General features: G+C 60.3%; 1 protein-coding gene across 2 annotated transcripts in view; it reads right to left on the reverse strand.

Annotated features, from left to right (window-relative positions):
• The window catches only part of ELFN2 (extracellular leucine rich repeat and fibronectin type III domain containing 2), a 46,970-nt gene extending 38,851 nt beyond the window's left edge, over positions 1-8,119 (reverse strand). Inside the window, exons 1-2 of one of the 2 annotated variants that reach the window (XM_037068088.1) lie at positions 7,900-8,119; positions 7,470-7,530 (exon numbers count right to left, since the gene is read on the reverse strand). The gene's annotated coding sequence lies outside the window, so the exon portion shown is untranslated. The remainder of the gene's footprint in view (positions 1-7,469; positions 7,531-7,899) is intronic. The other variant, XM_037068086.1, reaches the window with a different exon arrangement.
• Between the last annotated feature and the right edge of the window lie 4,321 nt (positions 8,120-12,440).

The following is a 12,440-nucleotide window of genomic DNA, read 5'->3' on the forward strand; positions in this document are numbered from 1 at the left end:
GGGCTACCCCAGCACCAGCACGGCCCTCTCCCCTCTGCTACAGGGAACAGGCAGGTCTCCTAGAGCACAACTCTTACACAGGCTCTGTGAGGACCTGTGCACCCCTCCCCCAGGGCACCCACCACCTGTGCCCCACTTCCCGCCATGTGTGCTGGCCCACCTCCAAAGCAGTATACCCGCCGACCTCACCTGCACAGACACACACATGCCCAGACAGATGTGCCGGCTCAGCCTTCCCTCCGTCTGTGCACACACAAGCACAGCCATTAATGCACCCCTTCCCTTGGGGGCCCCCTTCTCTGCCTGGCCCTGCACCCCACTCCACCAGCCCAGATGGTACTCCTGGCCCTCCCCAGCAGGCAGGGGCTCACACCTTGGCACCTCGACATTACCATTCACAAAGGTAGGCCCACCAGACCTGGCAGCCAGCAGCAGCAACAGAACAGAAACACCCAGCTCCCCTCGCCATCTCAACTCCACAACCCTCACCCGGAAGCAGAAAACTAGGAAGCACTAGGGTTGCCCCTGGAAAGGGCTCCCAGGCCCAGGGGTGGCACCCCCATGCCTGGGCCCCAGCTACAAGGCTCACCCTGGACCCTGAGTCCAGTGGCCAGCAGGGAGGGGACAGCACCCCAGATTGCACACTAGACCCTCTCACACACACACTTGCACCCACAGGACATCAGGACAGCATTGGACACACCAGAATGTCACACTTCCTCAGACACACATGTGCACACAGCCCCAGAGGCACTGCATACAGCTTCCCATAGAACTCAGGAAGAGAGGGACACACCCCAACACAGGGACCTGCACAGGTGCTACTGTGCCTGGGACCACTGCACGGATACATGTCAACACGCCCAGGGAAACACTGTCCCCCACCCTCTGCTGACCACCCGACACTTGCAGGGCCCACCACACATACCAGACAAACCTGCCCTGGGCACAGAGGCCCTCACACAGGCTCATGCGTCAACATATGCATGTCCCAAGCATGCCACCACTCACGCCTAACTACTCCCCACCCCCGGCACACCCATGCCCGCACGTGCACACCACCCAGGGCAGCTCCCAGGGGGCTTCCCCCCATCCCGTCCATAGCCCCCTGACACACACACCCTTGCAAACAACTCAGCGGTCCCTCGCCGTGATCATGCCTTCTGCCCCCTTCCGGCTGGCACAGCCGAGAAACGCCACCAGCCCCCACCCGAACCCGCGCACCTCAAGATGCCCAGAGGCCGTGAAATTGGCTGCTAGCGTCAGGGGATGTGGCTGCAAATTCTAAGCACAGGGAAGTAAGGCGGAAACCCGGCAGGCCAGCCGAGGAGGGAGGGGGGCACCATAGAGCCTAGGGCAGCTGGGGCTGTGAGTGCACAGGGGCAGGGTTGCAGCACCTGCGTGGGGCTGACGCCCCGGGGCTGGGGCTCTGTGCGTGCACTCCCACCCCCACAGCTCCCGCCCAGCTGGCCACCAGCCCTCCCTCCCACCCCAGCACCGCCGTATGTAGACAATCCTAGCCCAGGACTGCACCAGGTGCACCTCGTGGTCCAGACCGGGATGCAAACCAGGGACAGACACACCCACCGCCCTAGGCAACCCTGCATCTCCTTCCTGGCTCTCCACCCGCCTCCTCTCTTCTCTGTTTCCTCCACCTCCGTCCTCTGGCCCCTGCTCACACGCAAGGCAGCAGGCTCAAATCCACCCGCACCCTCGCACCAAAGAAGGGAAAAGGGGGGCATCAGTCCGTCCAAGATGGAGGGCCAGGCCCTCTCCAGGTTCACTCATCCCCACTGCACTTCATGCCCTTACCCGCTGTGCAGCCTTGAACCTGTGACCACAGACTCTGCCTCCGTTTCCTCATCTGTGCAACAGCAATGATGCAGAGAGTCGTTCTGAGATTGGACAAGGGACTCTTTAAGGGCTCAGAACAGCAGCCAGGGAACCCAGAAGGTCATTAGTCAGTATTAGTCAGTATCAGCCTCCGTCTCGCTGCTGTGTCACCCACCGCGCGGCACCTCGCTTCTCTGAGCTCAGGCTCCTCTGGAAAACGGGGGTGGTTTTGCTGCTTCCGGATGTGTGTGGGAGGAGTCCAGAGATGCTGGGAGCATGTAGCAGCCTCCTGGGCTGCCATCCAACCAGCGAACATGGAGTGAATTAATCTGGAAATGCAGTAAAAATGCAGATTCCTGGGCCCCACATCAACCCTAGGGAATTGAAACCTCACCAGGCAGGGTCCAACACCCTGCGTTTGACAAGCACTCAGAGACTCTGGCACTCCCTGACAAAAGGATACTGCCCCATGTCTTAGTCCAGAGTTTATGGTCTTACGTGGTTGATCCCCAAACTATATTCCAGACACATCTTCCCAAATCCGCTCCAGGCTTTCCAACCTCCAGGCCTAGGCTCCTGTGTTCTCTCCACCTGCCTGCCCCGGGCAGAGACCACTGAACCTCTTTCAAAACCTCCAGCCGAAATGAAAGAACATCACAGAGTGTGTCGCCCTGGGCTTGGCACTCAGTGGTGTGCTGTGCAGCACCCCAAGTGGCTACAGCCTCTGCGCCCTGTGCACTGGGCTGCTCAGCACCAGGCCTCCAGCCCGCAGCACCAGCCCCTGCTCCTGCCATCTTCCACAGGGTCACGGACTTCAGATCACGCGTGCCCTACTGTGTGTAAGCCTCATGCTGGGCACTTCGCAAATGTCCCACCTGTCCCTCCTCCAGAACACAGGCTCGTGCCTGCAATTCCTGCCTAAGCCCACAGCACAGGAGCCACCCCTGGGTGGGACATGCTTATAAGGGTGTGCATGCCGCCTGGATGAAGAATATGTCAGTCCACCCTCAGTATGCATGAAGGTAAAGGAAGCTGTATGACAAACACCATGTGAGTTTCCACCTGGAGGGGGCTGGCAGACAGACAGGAAGTGGCCAGACAAGCGGAGCCATGCCCGCCCTCTACCACCAGTGAGAAGGGCAAGGAAGGGAGGAGAGACGGCATGCCCACCCACAGCTTTTATCTCCCCAAGATACAGGGAGAATTGTACGGGGTAGATGATAGAGATAAACCAATGAGGGAAACTGAGTCAGGCCGAAGTCTGGGTGCTGGGCCCAGAGAATGGTCAGGCAGCCCTTGGGAATTCTTCCTCACTTCCTCCTGTCAGAGGCGACACACACAGTCACATAGGCACACACACAGATGTGCCCCCCCAGGCTTCTGCACACTTCACGGGGGGTGGGGCTAGGCAGCTCCCACATCTTCTGCAAGCTTCCTCGGGCCTCGGCTTGGCTCCACGATAAATTCTATACATCCAGAGAGTGGATGTGGAGGCCAAAGAGGGAGAAGGAAACACACGTGCACGCACACGCACACACACACAGCCCAAGTCCCACTCCAGGGAACCAGGAATGAACTGAGGAGACAGATGGGAAGGGGGCGGGAACTCATCTAATTGACACCTACTATGTGCCAGACACAAGGCTACATACCAAACATTGTCTCACATAGCTGACACAGGAGCGCTGGGAGTTGGCTACCACGACCCCACTTCACATCGAGGAAACAGGGCCTTGTAGAGTGAGAGTGAACTTACTTGCCCAGGACACACCCAGGAGGAAAAAGGTGAAACTTGGACCCTGCGCCCCTGCCCTTGCCAGAAGTGAGACAGAGAGAGTGTGTCAGAGTGGCCCAGGGGCCACAGCAGAGGCTGCGACAGAAAAGGCACCTGGAGAGGAAGGTGATGGTGGCAGGTCCTTTCCAGCCCCAAGGGCAGGGGTGTCAAACTTATTTTCATGGGGGGCCACAGCAGCCTCACAGTTGCCTTCAAAGGGCCAAATGTAATTTTAGGACTGTGTAAATGTAACTCCTCCTTAACTAGAGGGCAAGGAGCTCCGTGCTGCCGCCGGGTAGAAACGAGGTGCCAGGCTGGATAAAACAAGGTGGAGGGCTGGATTCGGCCCACCGGCCTTGTGTTTGCCACCTGTGCCCTAAGGGCACCCCCTGTGTGCCCAGGCTGTGCAGGGGCTGTGGGACAACAAGGAAGCAGGTTCCCGACTGTCACAGGTCACTGTGGGGAGAGGGCTGGGGACCCTGGAGCCCATCTGCCCCTCTGTCCCTGCAACCACTGCCACGCCCACTGCTGCCCTGCAGCAAGGTCTCTGCCCCCACCGACAGAGGAGCAAAGCGGAGGCCCGGGCGATCGCTTGGCAAGGAGCACCCCGTTGGCAAGGAGCACCCCAAGATGGAAAGGTCCCCGGACAGAGAAGCTCAGCGGTTAAGTGCTGGTGCAGGAGTCCCACTGCGGGGCTTCCAGTCCTGGGTCCCTGGCTGTGTGGCTGAGAGCTGGCCTGCCACCTCTCTGGTCCTCACCTGCAAAGGAGGACTGCGAGCAGCCCCGCTGTGGGAGGTGTGGCGGCATTCAACAAGAGCCGCTTGTAAAGGGCTTCCCACCGGGCCTGGCTCTCAGACTCAATGAGTATTAGCTCATTTCATCAGCATTATTATCATTATAATTATTGCTGTCAGCGGCATCATGCGGCCAGCGCCCTTCCTCGGAACCCCATGGGTGAGCCTGCCCAGGTGGCTCTCTGGAGCCTCCCTGGGGACCGTCTTCAGAGCTGAGGGGGGAGGAGGAGGAGGAGGGGACACGATTACTCCAACCCCCCAAAGACACGTCCCCAGTAATGATGGCGGTGCCGCTGCCCCAGGTGCTAATTGAGCAGGAAGAAGGTTAATTTAATAGGGGATTGGGCTGGGACTGCAGGAGGCGGAGGATTGAGTTAACCTCCTGCACTGTTAGCGCTGCCCCCTGTTAGGGAGGCTCAGGCTTCGAGGCAACCCTGCTTCCTGCTGCCTGCTCTGCAGCACACGCCTCACAGCAGACTTGGGGAGCACGGGGTGGGACAGGAGGAAGGGCCCGGGCCCAAAGGCACTGTGGCTGTGATGGGTGAGGGTGGCTGCAATGGGTGTCATCTGGGCTCTGCACGTGGGTGCCATATTCTCACACTTGATCATCAAGCCTGCAAGGCAAGCAGCCACGGCTGCTTGGACAGTCAGAAGGGGCTGACCACTCATCACGCACAGGACAAAGCAGAGGTGTCACTGGAACCCATTCTGCAGACCTCAGGGGACAAGGGAGCCACATTGGGGAGCAAGCGTGGGGCCTCCAAAGACCATGCCAGGCCGACTCCATTGAAGAAGGTTTGGCAGCCAGACGCCCCTGTTTCCGTCCCCGTAGCCGCCTCTGGATCTTGTGACGTAAAAGAACAAGCAAGCACTGTCCTGGGAGTCAAGGGCAGCCTCCCTGCGGCCGGTGACCTCTCTCCCTTGGGTCCCTCGCCCTGGCACCTCCACCCCCACCTCCATGTCACGTAGTTCCCTGCCCCTGTAGGAAGTGATGTGCACCTGAGGAGTGGAACAGGAGTGGGGTGGCAGTAGCTTCCTTTACCCTCCAATCCTCAGGCTGCTCACCTGTCAAATGTCCACACAGCAGCGGCCAGCCTGCCAGGGCTGCTGTGAGGGTCCCAGGGGAAAAAGAAAGTTCCCTTCAAAATCAGGCTTGAACCAAAGTGGGAGGGTGGGGTGGGAGGGGAGGGCAGCTTCTCTGGTCTGGGGAGAGTTGGCAGAGGGTGGAGCTCACACAAACTGAGCCCCCTCATGTGCCGGGAGCCTGCAATCCCCCCTCACCTCTCCAACGACCCCCCAGGGAACAGATGAGAAACTGAGGCTCAGAGAGGTGACAGCGATGCCTAAATCACAAAACACAAAGAACAATGACATGGGATTAGAACCAAAGGTCTCTGGCTCCCTGGCTGTGGCCACTCTCTGCTGTCACGTGCATTCACACACACATGCACACTCACTAGTACACACGCACCCAAGGGTCTGTGCGACCTGGCGGACACAGGGCTCAGAGCAGGCACCAGTGGGTGCAGACAGGAGAAGGGGGGCACCCTATGCGGGTAGAGGAGACGCACTGTTGGAGGCAGGCTTTAAGGAAAGGGGTCCCACACCCACTCAGGAAGTGGGGCCTCGGGAGGGACCGCTCACTCCAAAGCTCCCCTTATGGCCCCTCACAACACAGGGGACATGACCACACTCAGCGACATACGCAGTGACACCTCCCACACTCCCACTGACATCACACACACTCTGGCTGTTGGGGGTGACCTCTCGCACTGCTGTCCTAGTGACGTCACTGGCAACCTGGAGCTGATGTAACAACCAGGGGCTCTCACTGACGTCACACACTCTCCCCTGCTGCCCTCCATCCATTACGCCTCTTTCTTCCTGCCCCGCAGCCAGTGGCCCAGAGGCCCCCACCCACTCACTTGGCTCCAGGGCACGCAGCTCACCCAGGCCAGGCACTTACAGACAACACCTGTGTGCAAGCATGCATGTTCCTCTCACAGGACACACATCCACACACGTGCAGGCCCACATGCCCTGCTGATGGCCAGACACATGTCCCACAGGTGCCCATGGGAGCAGGTGTGGGAGCCAGCCACACACACACTTATGCATGATTCAGCTCCCAGAGGAAGTCGTCCTTCAGTCGCTACAGAGGCCCGTCTGGGGCCTGCAGCCTCCAGATATTCCTCCAGGTGCTGCCGGCACCCGGCTCCTCCCCCAGCTTCCCTCCCACAGTCCAGCCTGCCCACAGCAGCCGCCGCAGCCGGACACGCGCACACACGCACACACTCCAGCCCCACACCTGTGTCCCTTGGGGCGGGGACCCAGGCAGGGCCCTCCAGAGGCAGCCCCTACGGAGGGAGGAGGCAGGTGGGGCGCGCAGCAGGGGACCAGAGCTGCAGAAAGTGGCCCCAAGTCCTGTGCCCTTCCCCCCGGCTGAGAAGGGTCAGTGCCCCCAGCCTCTCCTTGTCTGTCCCCCTCCCTGGCATACCTGACACATGTTGGCCTGGCTGCACTAGCCTGGACACAAGCTCCCTGAGTGCCCCCCAGCCCCCGCACATGCACACACCAGCTCTCTCTCCTCCAGCATTCCAAGGAAACCCTGCTGGACAGCGGACTGTGTGTGTGTGTGTGTGTGTGTGTGTGTATACAGGGAGCAGGGCCACCCCTCCTATGTGCACACACATCCCTCCCCACGTGCGCACAACACCCCCCAGCCAACACGCCCACCCCAGGCCCCCTCCTCTGCCAGTTGCTGGAGTCCACACACGCAGATGCACACACACAGCACGGCAGCGGGGCCCTGCCCTGGCCCTGCCGGAGCCGCAGTCTCTGCCCATTCCCTGGAAGCAGGGGGGCTGCCTCGAGGCCTGCCCCACTCCAGCGCCCCAGAGAAAGGGCACAGCCTTGCAAGGGTCCCCACGCCCCTGGTGGCCCCCACTCCCCAACTCCAGTCCTTTTAACAAACCCCTTGCTCTCCTCGAGGGGGGAGGGGATGAAGCCCCACCCCGACCCCACCGCCCAAAAGAGATGCCACCCAGCACGGATCAAAGCCCCCTTACCAGCTGTGAAGATGAATTCCTCCACCCGGCAGCACTCGGTGAAAGAGGGGGGCGTGAGCCCCTGATTCAGAAAGATGAGGGCAGAGGGGTGCGGTGTGGCACTGGCTGGCACTGCCGTCCACCAGCCAGGCTCTGCACCACCCCCCAGAAATTCTCACCTCACCAGCCTTCCTCTCGCTCTCCCGTCCCCCCACCTCTGCCCACCTCCGACCCCACTGCCCGTACAGGGTGGTCCCCGGGGGTTTCACAGGGATCCCCCGACCCAGGAGGCACTGGGGGTGGCTTTCCCGTCTCATTCTCCCCCTGCTGTGTCCCCCTCCAAGCCTCACCCCTACTGGCGGAGGGAGTGCCCTTCGGTTTCAGCCCCCACTCCCGCTGTCTCCCTGTCTCCCTCGGCCAAAGGCGCTCAGATCCGGAGGAATTCTCTTACCTCCAGCCCCAGCCGGGATCCGGGCCGAGCGCCGCCTGCAGCAGCGGCTGCTGCGGGGCCTGCGCTTGAGTGTGAGTGTGAGTGTGAGTGCGGGTGTGCGCGGCGCCCGGCGGGCTCGGCGCGTGTCGTGTGTCTGTGGCGTGTCCCGTGTGTGTGTGTCTGTGAGCGATCGTGTGCGCGCAGACACCGCCACCCCCGCCTCCTGCCGCCGCGCCTCTGCTTCGGCGGGGCCCGCCGCTGGGAGGGGGCCGAGCTCAGCCGGCGTGGAGGGGGCCCGAGCGGCGTCAGGGCCGAGGCCTGCCGTCTGTCCGTCCGCCCTAGCGGCACCTGTCCCCTTCGCAGGCCTTTCTGCAGCGGGGCCCCTCCGCCCCCTCTCCAGACTGCATCCTTCCACGGACACAAGCACACTCACAGACACACACCCGCGCGGCGGGGACAGCGCCTGGCTCCACCGCTGCAGCTGCAACGTTTGGAGAGGTGGCGGTGGTGGTCCCGTGTACCACCGAGCCCAGGTCACTGGCCAGGAGCTTTCCCTGGCCCTGCCCCGCTCCCCAGCCCCGCTCACCCCTCAGGGTCCGGTCCAGCCGCGGTTGTCTCGGGTGCATTCAACAGCTAAAGAAACTTGACGTGGGTCGGGCCGCGGGAGGTGCGCAGCGCCCCCCAGCGCCTGCCGGAGGACGTCCGCGACCCCTGAGCTCCATCGACACTGGTGGACCCCTCCAATCCCTGCTGACCCCATCTCCAGCTACCCGTGTCCCGTACTCAACTGCTGGCGACCCAAGAAATGTGACTGCTGCATCCCCATTTTTACAGGCGCCACAACTGAGGCTCAGTGGGAGAAACTACACCTCCAAGGTCACATGTGGGCTAGATGGCAGAGACTGTGGCAGGCTCCAGATCCCTCTACCCTTGCGCCAGGGCTCTGGCTGCTGCTCACTGCCTTTCCCCACCAACTGGGGAGTAAGCCCAGGAGTACACAGGGCTCTGTTGCAGCCCAGAGATGCTTCCTAAGGCCTTTTCGCCTTAGCGTCTCCCTGGCCACTGGCATCCACACATGTGCACCACCTGCAAAGGGTAACCACTAGGAGGAAGAGATGCAGAGAGGAGTTCTGGCATCTGGGGCCTGCACCCCTGCACTCGGGCACAGTGCAGGGCACACTCTACCTCCTCCCTACCGGTGGGGAGACTGCAGGAAGAAACAAACGCCTTCTGTCTGTCCTGGGACCGGTAACTAATACGCTGATGCTCTGCCTAGAGCAGGCTGTGTGCATCTCAATCACTTTGACGGAGCCGCATGCACCAGCGCCTGCTCTCAGGTAGTTAAGCCAGGGCTGCAGGGACTCCCAGCAGGAGAATCTCATTTAGGCTGGAAGTGGGGGAGACTCCCTGGAAGAAGCTACTGCCTGAGCTGAATCTTGACAGGTGAGCAGAGGTTGGTCAGGTGAAGAAGATGAAGAGGATGTCCCAGGCTGCGGGAACAGCATGTGCAAAGGTACGGGGGTGTGAGGCAGCTTGGTGTTGGTGCTCAGGGACTCCACGAAGTGGAGTATTACTAGAGCAGAAAGGCCATCAGAAATTCCTCTCTCCTGTCATCTGAAAACAGGAAAGCTAGTCCAGGGTGTCTCTTGGACGTGAGACAATCCTTGGATGCAGGACACTGTTCCTTCCAATAGGAGACAGACTTAAGCTGTCCACCTCTGCTCTCCACAATTGCACTCCAGGCTGCCTGGCACACTCCTACCCACCCTTCAAGGCCCCTCGCTGCAGACCCAAACACAGCATTATGGTGTCTCTTCCCTCTAAACTGAGCCCTCCTAGAGGGCAGGGGCCGTCTGGAATCATAATGCACGCTCCTCCAGGGCCGGGCCTGAAGAGGAGGCTGGCCCAAAGTCCTGGCTCCAAGAGCCTTTCCCCACCGTCCCACCCACCTCCGGTGCAGACCCAGCGGCCCCTGCGCCCTCTGATGGAACTAGGACGCAACTGCAGAAAGGTGGACACTGGCGAAGATAGCCCCCACTCCCTACCCCTGCCCCCTCACTCGGACCAGGAAACTGAGCAATGATCCCAAGGAATACCAGGTGGGGACGGGGGAGGGCGAAAAAGGCCTCTTCTAGTTCTGTTTGTGTGACTTTCTCAGTCATCCGCCAAAGGACAAGTCACTCCCCTCTCTGAGCCACGGGGGCACTCCCTTCCCCCCTGGGATCCCCAGGTCCAGCTGGAGGAGCTCTCGGCTGCTTTTGAGCTTTAAAACTTTCCCAGACGCTCCCTTCAGGACTTTCTCCTTGCCAGGCAGACATGAATTGGCTGGCCTTCCAAAATGGAGAGAAAGGATGGAGCCGGCCTGGGCTGACCAAGCCTCGTGGCGGACCACACTGTCTGGCTGCTCATCTGGGTTTGCTCTAAACTGTCCCGTAGAACTTTCTGCAGCAGTGGAAATGTCACATATCTGTTTGTCCAATGCGGCAGCCACAAACCACATGTGGCTATCGAGTGCTTGACATTGTGGTTATTGGGATTGAGGAACTAAATTTTTCATTTGTTTCATTAATTCCGATTTAAATAGCCGCATGTGGCTAGCGACAACCATGGTGGATAGTGTGGGCCCAGAAAGACAGCAACCTCCTCAGTAACAGAGCTCACGGGGCGCATGCGCACACACCTCGAACCAGACCCTGAGCATCCTGCGCAGGACGGGGCGGGGGGGTGGGGGGCGTGAGGAGGAGACTGGTTAGAATCTCTAGGTGGTCAGGTAGGGTGAGACAATATCGTGGGCAGCAACTTGTCCCTCCCCGTGGTTACTGGGTTACTGTCCTAGGTTAAGCCTCGCCACTTTTCACTTGGACACCTGCAACAACCCCCCCCCCCCCGCCACCGCCCCCTTTTTAAAAGCCTCCATTAGCTCCCCAGGGCCCAGGCAGCAGGGGATGCAGCATGTTTCATTTCTCACGCCATCCAAGGATCAGCAGCAGCTGCCCAGCTGCTCCCTCGGCAGACCGCATCACGATCGGTTAGTGATGTCTGCCCAAGTACGACAGAGACGACCACGCACCTTAGCTGCTAGGGAATCAATCCCAGGCCCTCTGCAGTGGATCCCTTGCTGACCTCTCCAGCACCCTCTCCTCTCACCCCACATATGCCCTGGGGCCCAGCGACAGTGGGGGGGGGGGGGCTGCCCTTTCCAGAATGAGCCCTGAATCGCTCCTCCCATACTCTCCACACCTGTGTGCTTTGGTTCCTGCAGTGCCCTCGACCTGGAAGCCCTTCCCTGCCTCATGTTCCTTCCCCACCTGCCTACCTCCAGTCTGTCATCAGGTACTGCTCAAAGGTCGCCTCCTCCGTGAAGCCTCCTGACCATCCCTAAGCTAAGCTGGCCAAGTTCTCCTTCCTGCAGTGGCTCCCAGACCACACTGTGTAGGCCTTAATGACAGCGCGCACCATGCCCCATTATTTATTCACACTCACGTGTCCTCTCCTTGCTCATTCCTCACTCCATAACCTCCGTCGCAGGAGCGCCATGCATCAGAGTGACTCGGGACCAGGCATCGTGAAGGGCCCTTTCATACATTATTCTCATTAATAAGTCACCCAAGTGGGCTTTGGGGGTGGGGGTTCTGGACACCCAGCATCTCTCCCCTTCCCACGAGCACCCCCATTTCCTCTCTCCCCACTGCCACGTACAGTCTCCAGGAATGTGAATCCGGGTCCTCCCCCTGCCTCCAGCTGGGCCAGTTGAGTCCTGGGTGGAGTGCTGATGTGTGACTGGACAAACAGCTATCCCAGAAGCCTCAATGCCAGAGGACAGGCAGGTATTTCCAGCTGCCTGGACCTCTGTCCTGAACCCCAGTTCTGGGATCCCCCAGCTCAGGAGCTGCCTCCACCAGCCCACCAATAACTGCCTTAGCTCACATCCAGATGACCCCACGGCCCCGGGCACATCACCAGGAGAACGCTCTCCAGACCTCCCTTTCTGCTGAGTTTAGGGAACAGAGCGGCCAGAGCGAGCGGCCAGTGCAAATGCTAAAAGCTTCGTGTACTCTTCAAGGTGAACAACAAGCCCCACCCTTGGTACTTCCGTGAGTTTTGTCCCACTGGGTCAGCGTGACATTCCGCATCGATGCTGAGAAAATTAGGTGAGGCAGCTCCTTCAGGGAAACGCACACACGCGGGAGTGTGTGCAGGACCTCGAATCCCTTTTTACTCCCAGACACAGAAGATTTTCCCCTGTGCCTTCAGGGCTGGGACTGGGGCCACTGTCACTGGGGACATGCACCCAGAGGGAAAAGAGAAAACGAAGACTTCCCACCTAAACCGCCTGCCCGCTGTACACCGTGGCGCCATCCCCAGTGGGATATGGAGACGAAGAGACAGAGCTGCCTTCTTAGGAAGGTGGGCCCTTTATCTGGGGGGCTCTGTTTTGCTGGGCTCCACGAGGGGCCAGGGTATGCTAGCTTGAAGGTATAACCACCCCTGGGCTGCACAGAGAAGAGAGGATTTGGAGCTGGGGGTCGGGTGGGAGGCAGGAAAGGAGACCATGGGTCAGG

The sequence above is a fragment of the Sturnira hondurensis genome, unplaced genomic scaffold (genome assembly GCF_014824575.4).
Source record: "Sturnira hondurensis isolate 20B ecotype Veracruz unplaced genomic scaffold, ASM1482457v3 Scaffold0017436, whole genome shotgun sequence".
Classification (NCBI taxonomy): Eukaryota; Metazoa; Chordata; class Mammalia; order Chiroptera; family Phyllostomidae; genus Sturnira; species Sturnira hondurensis.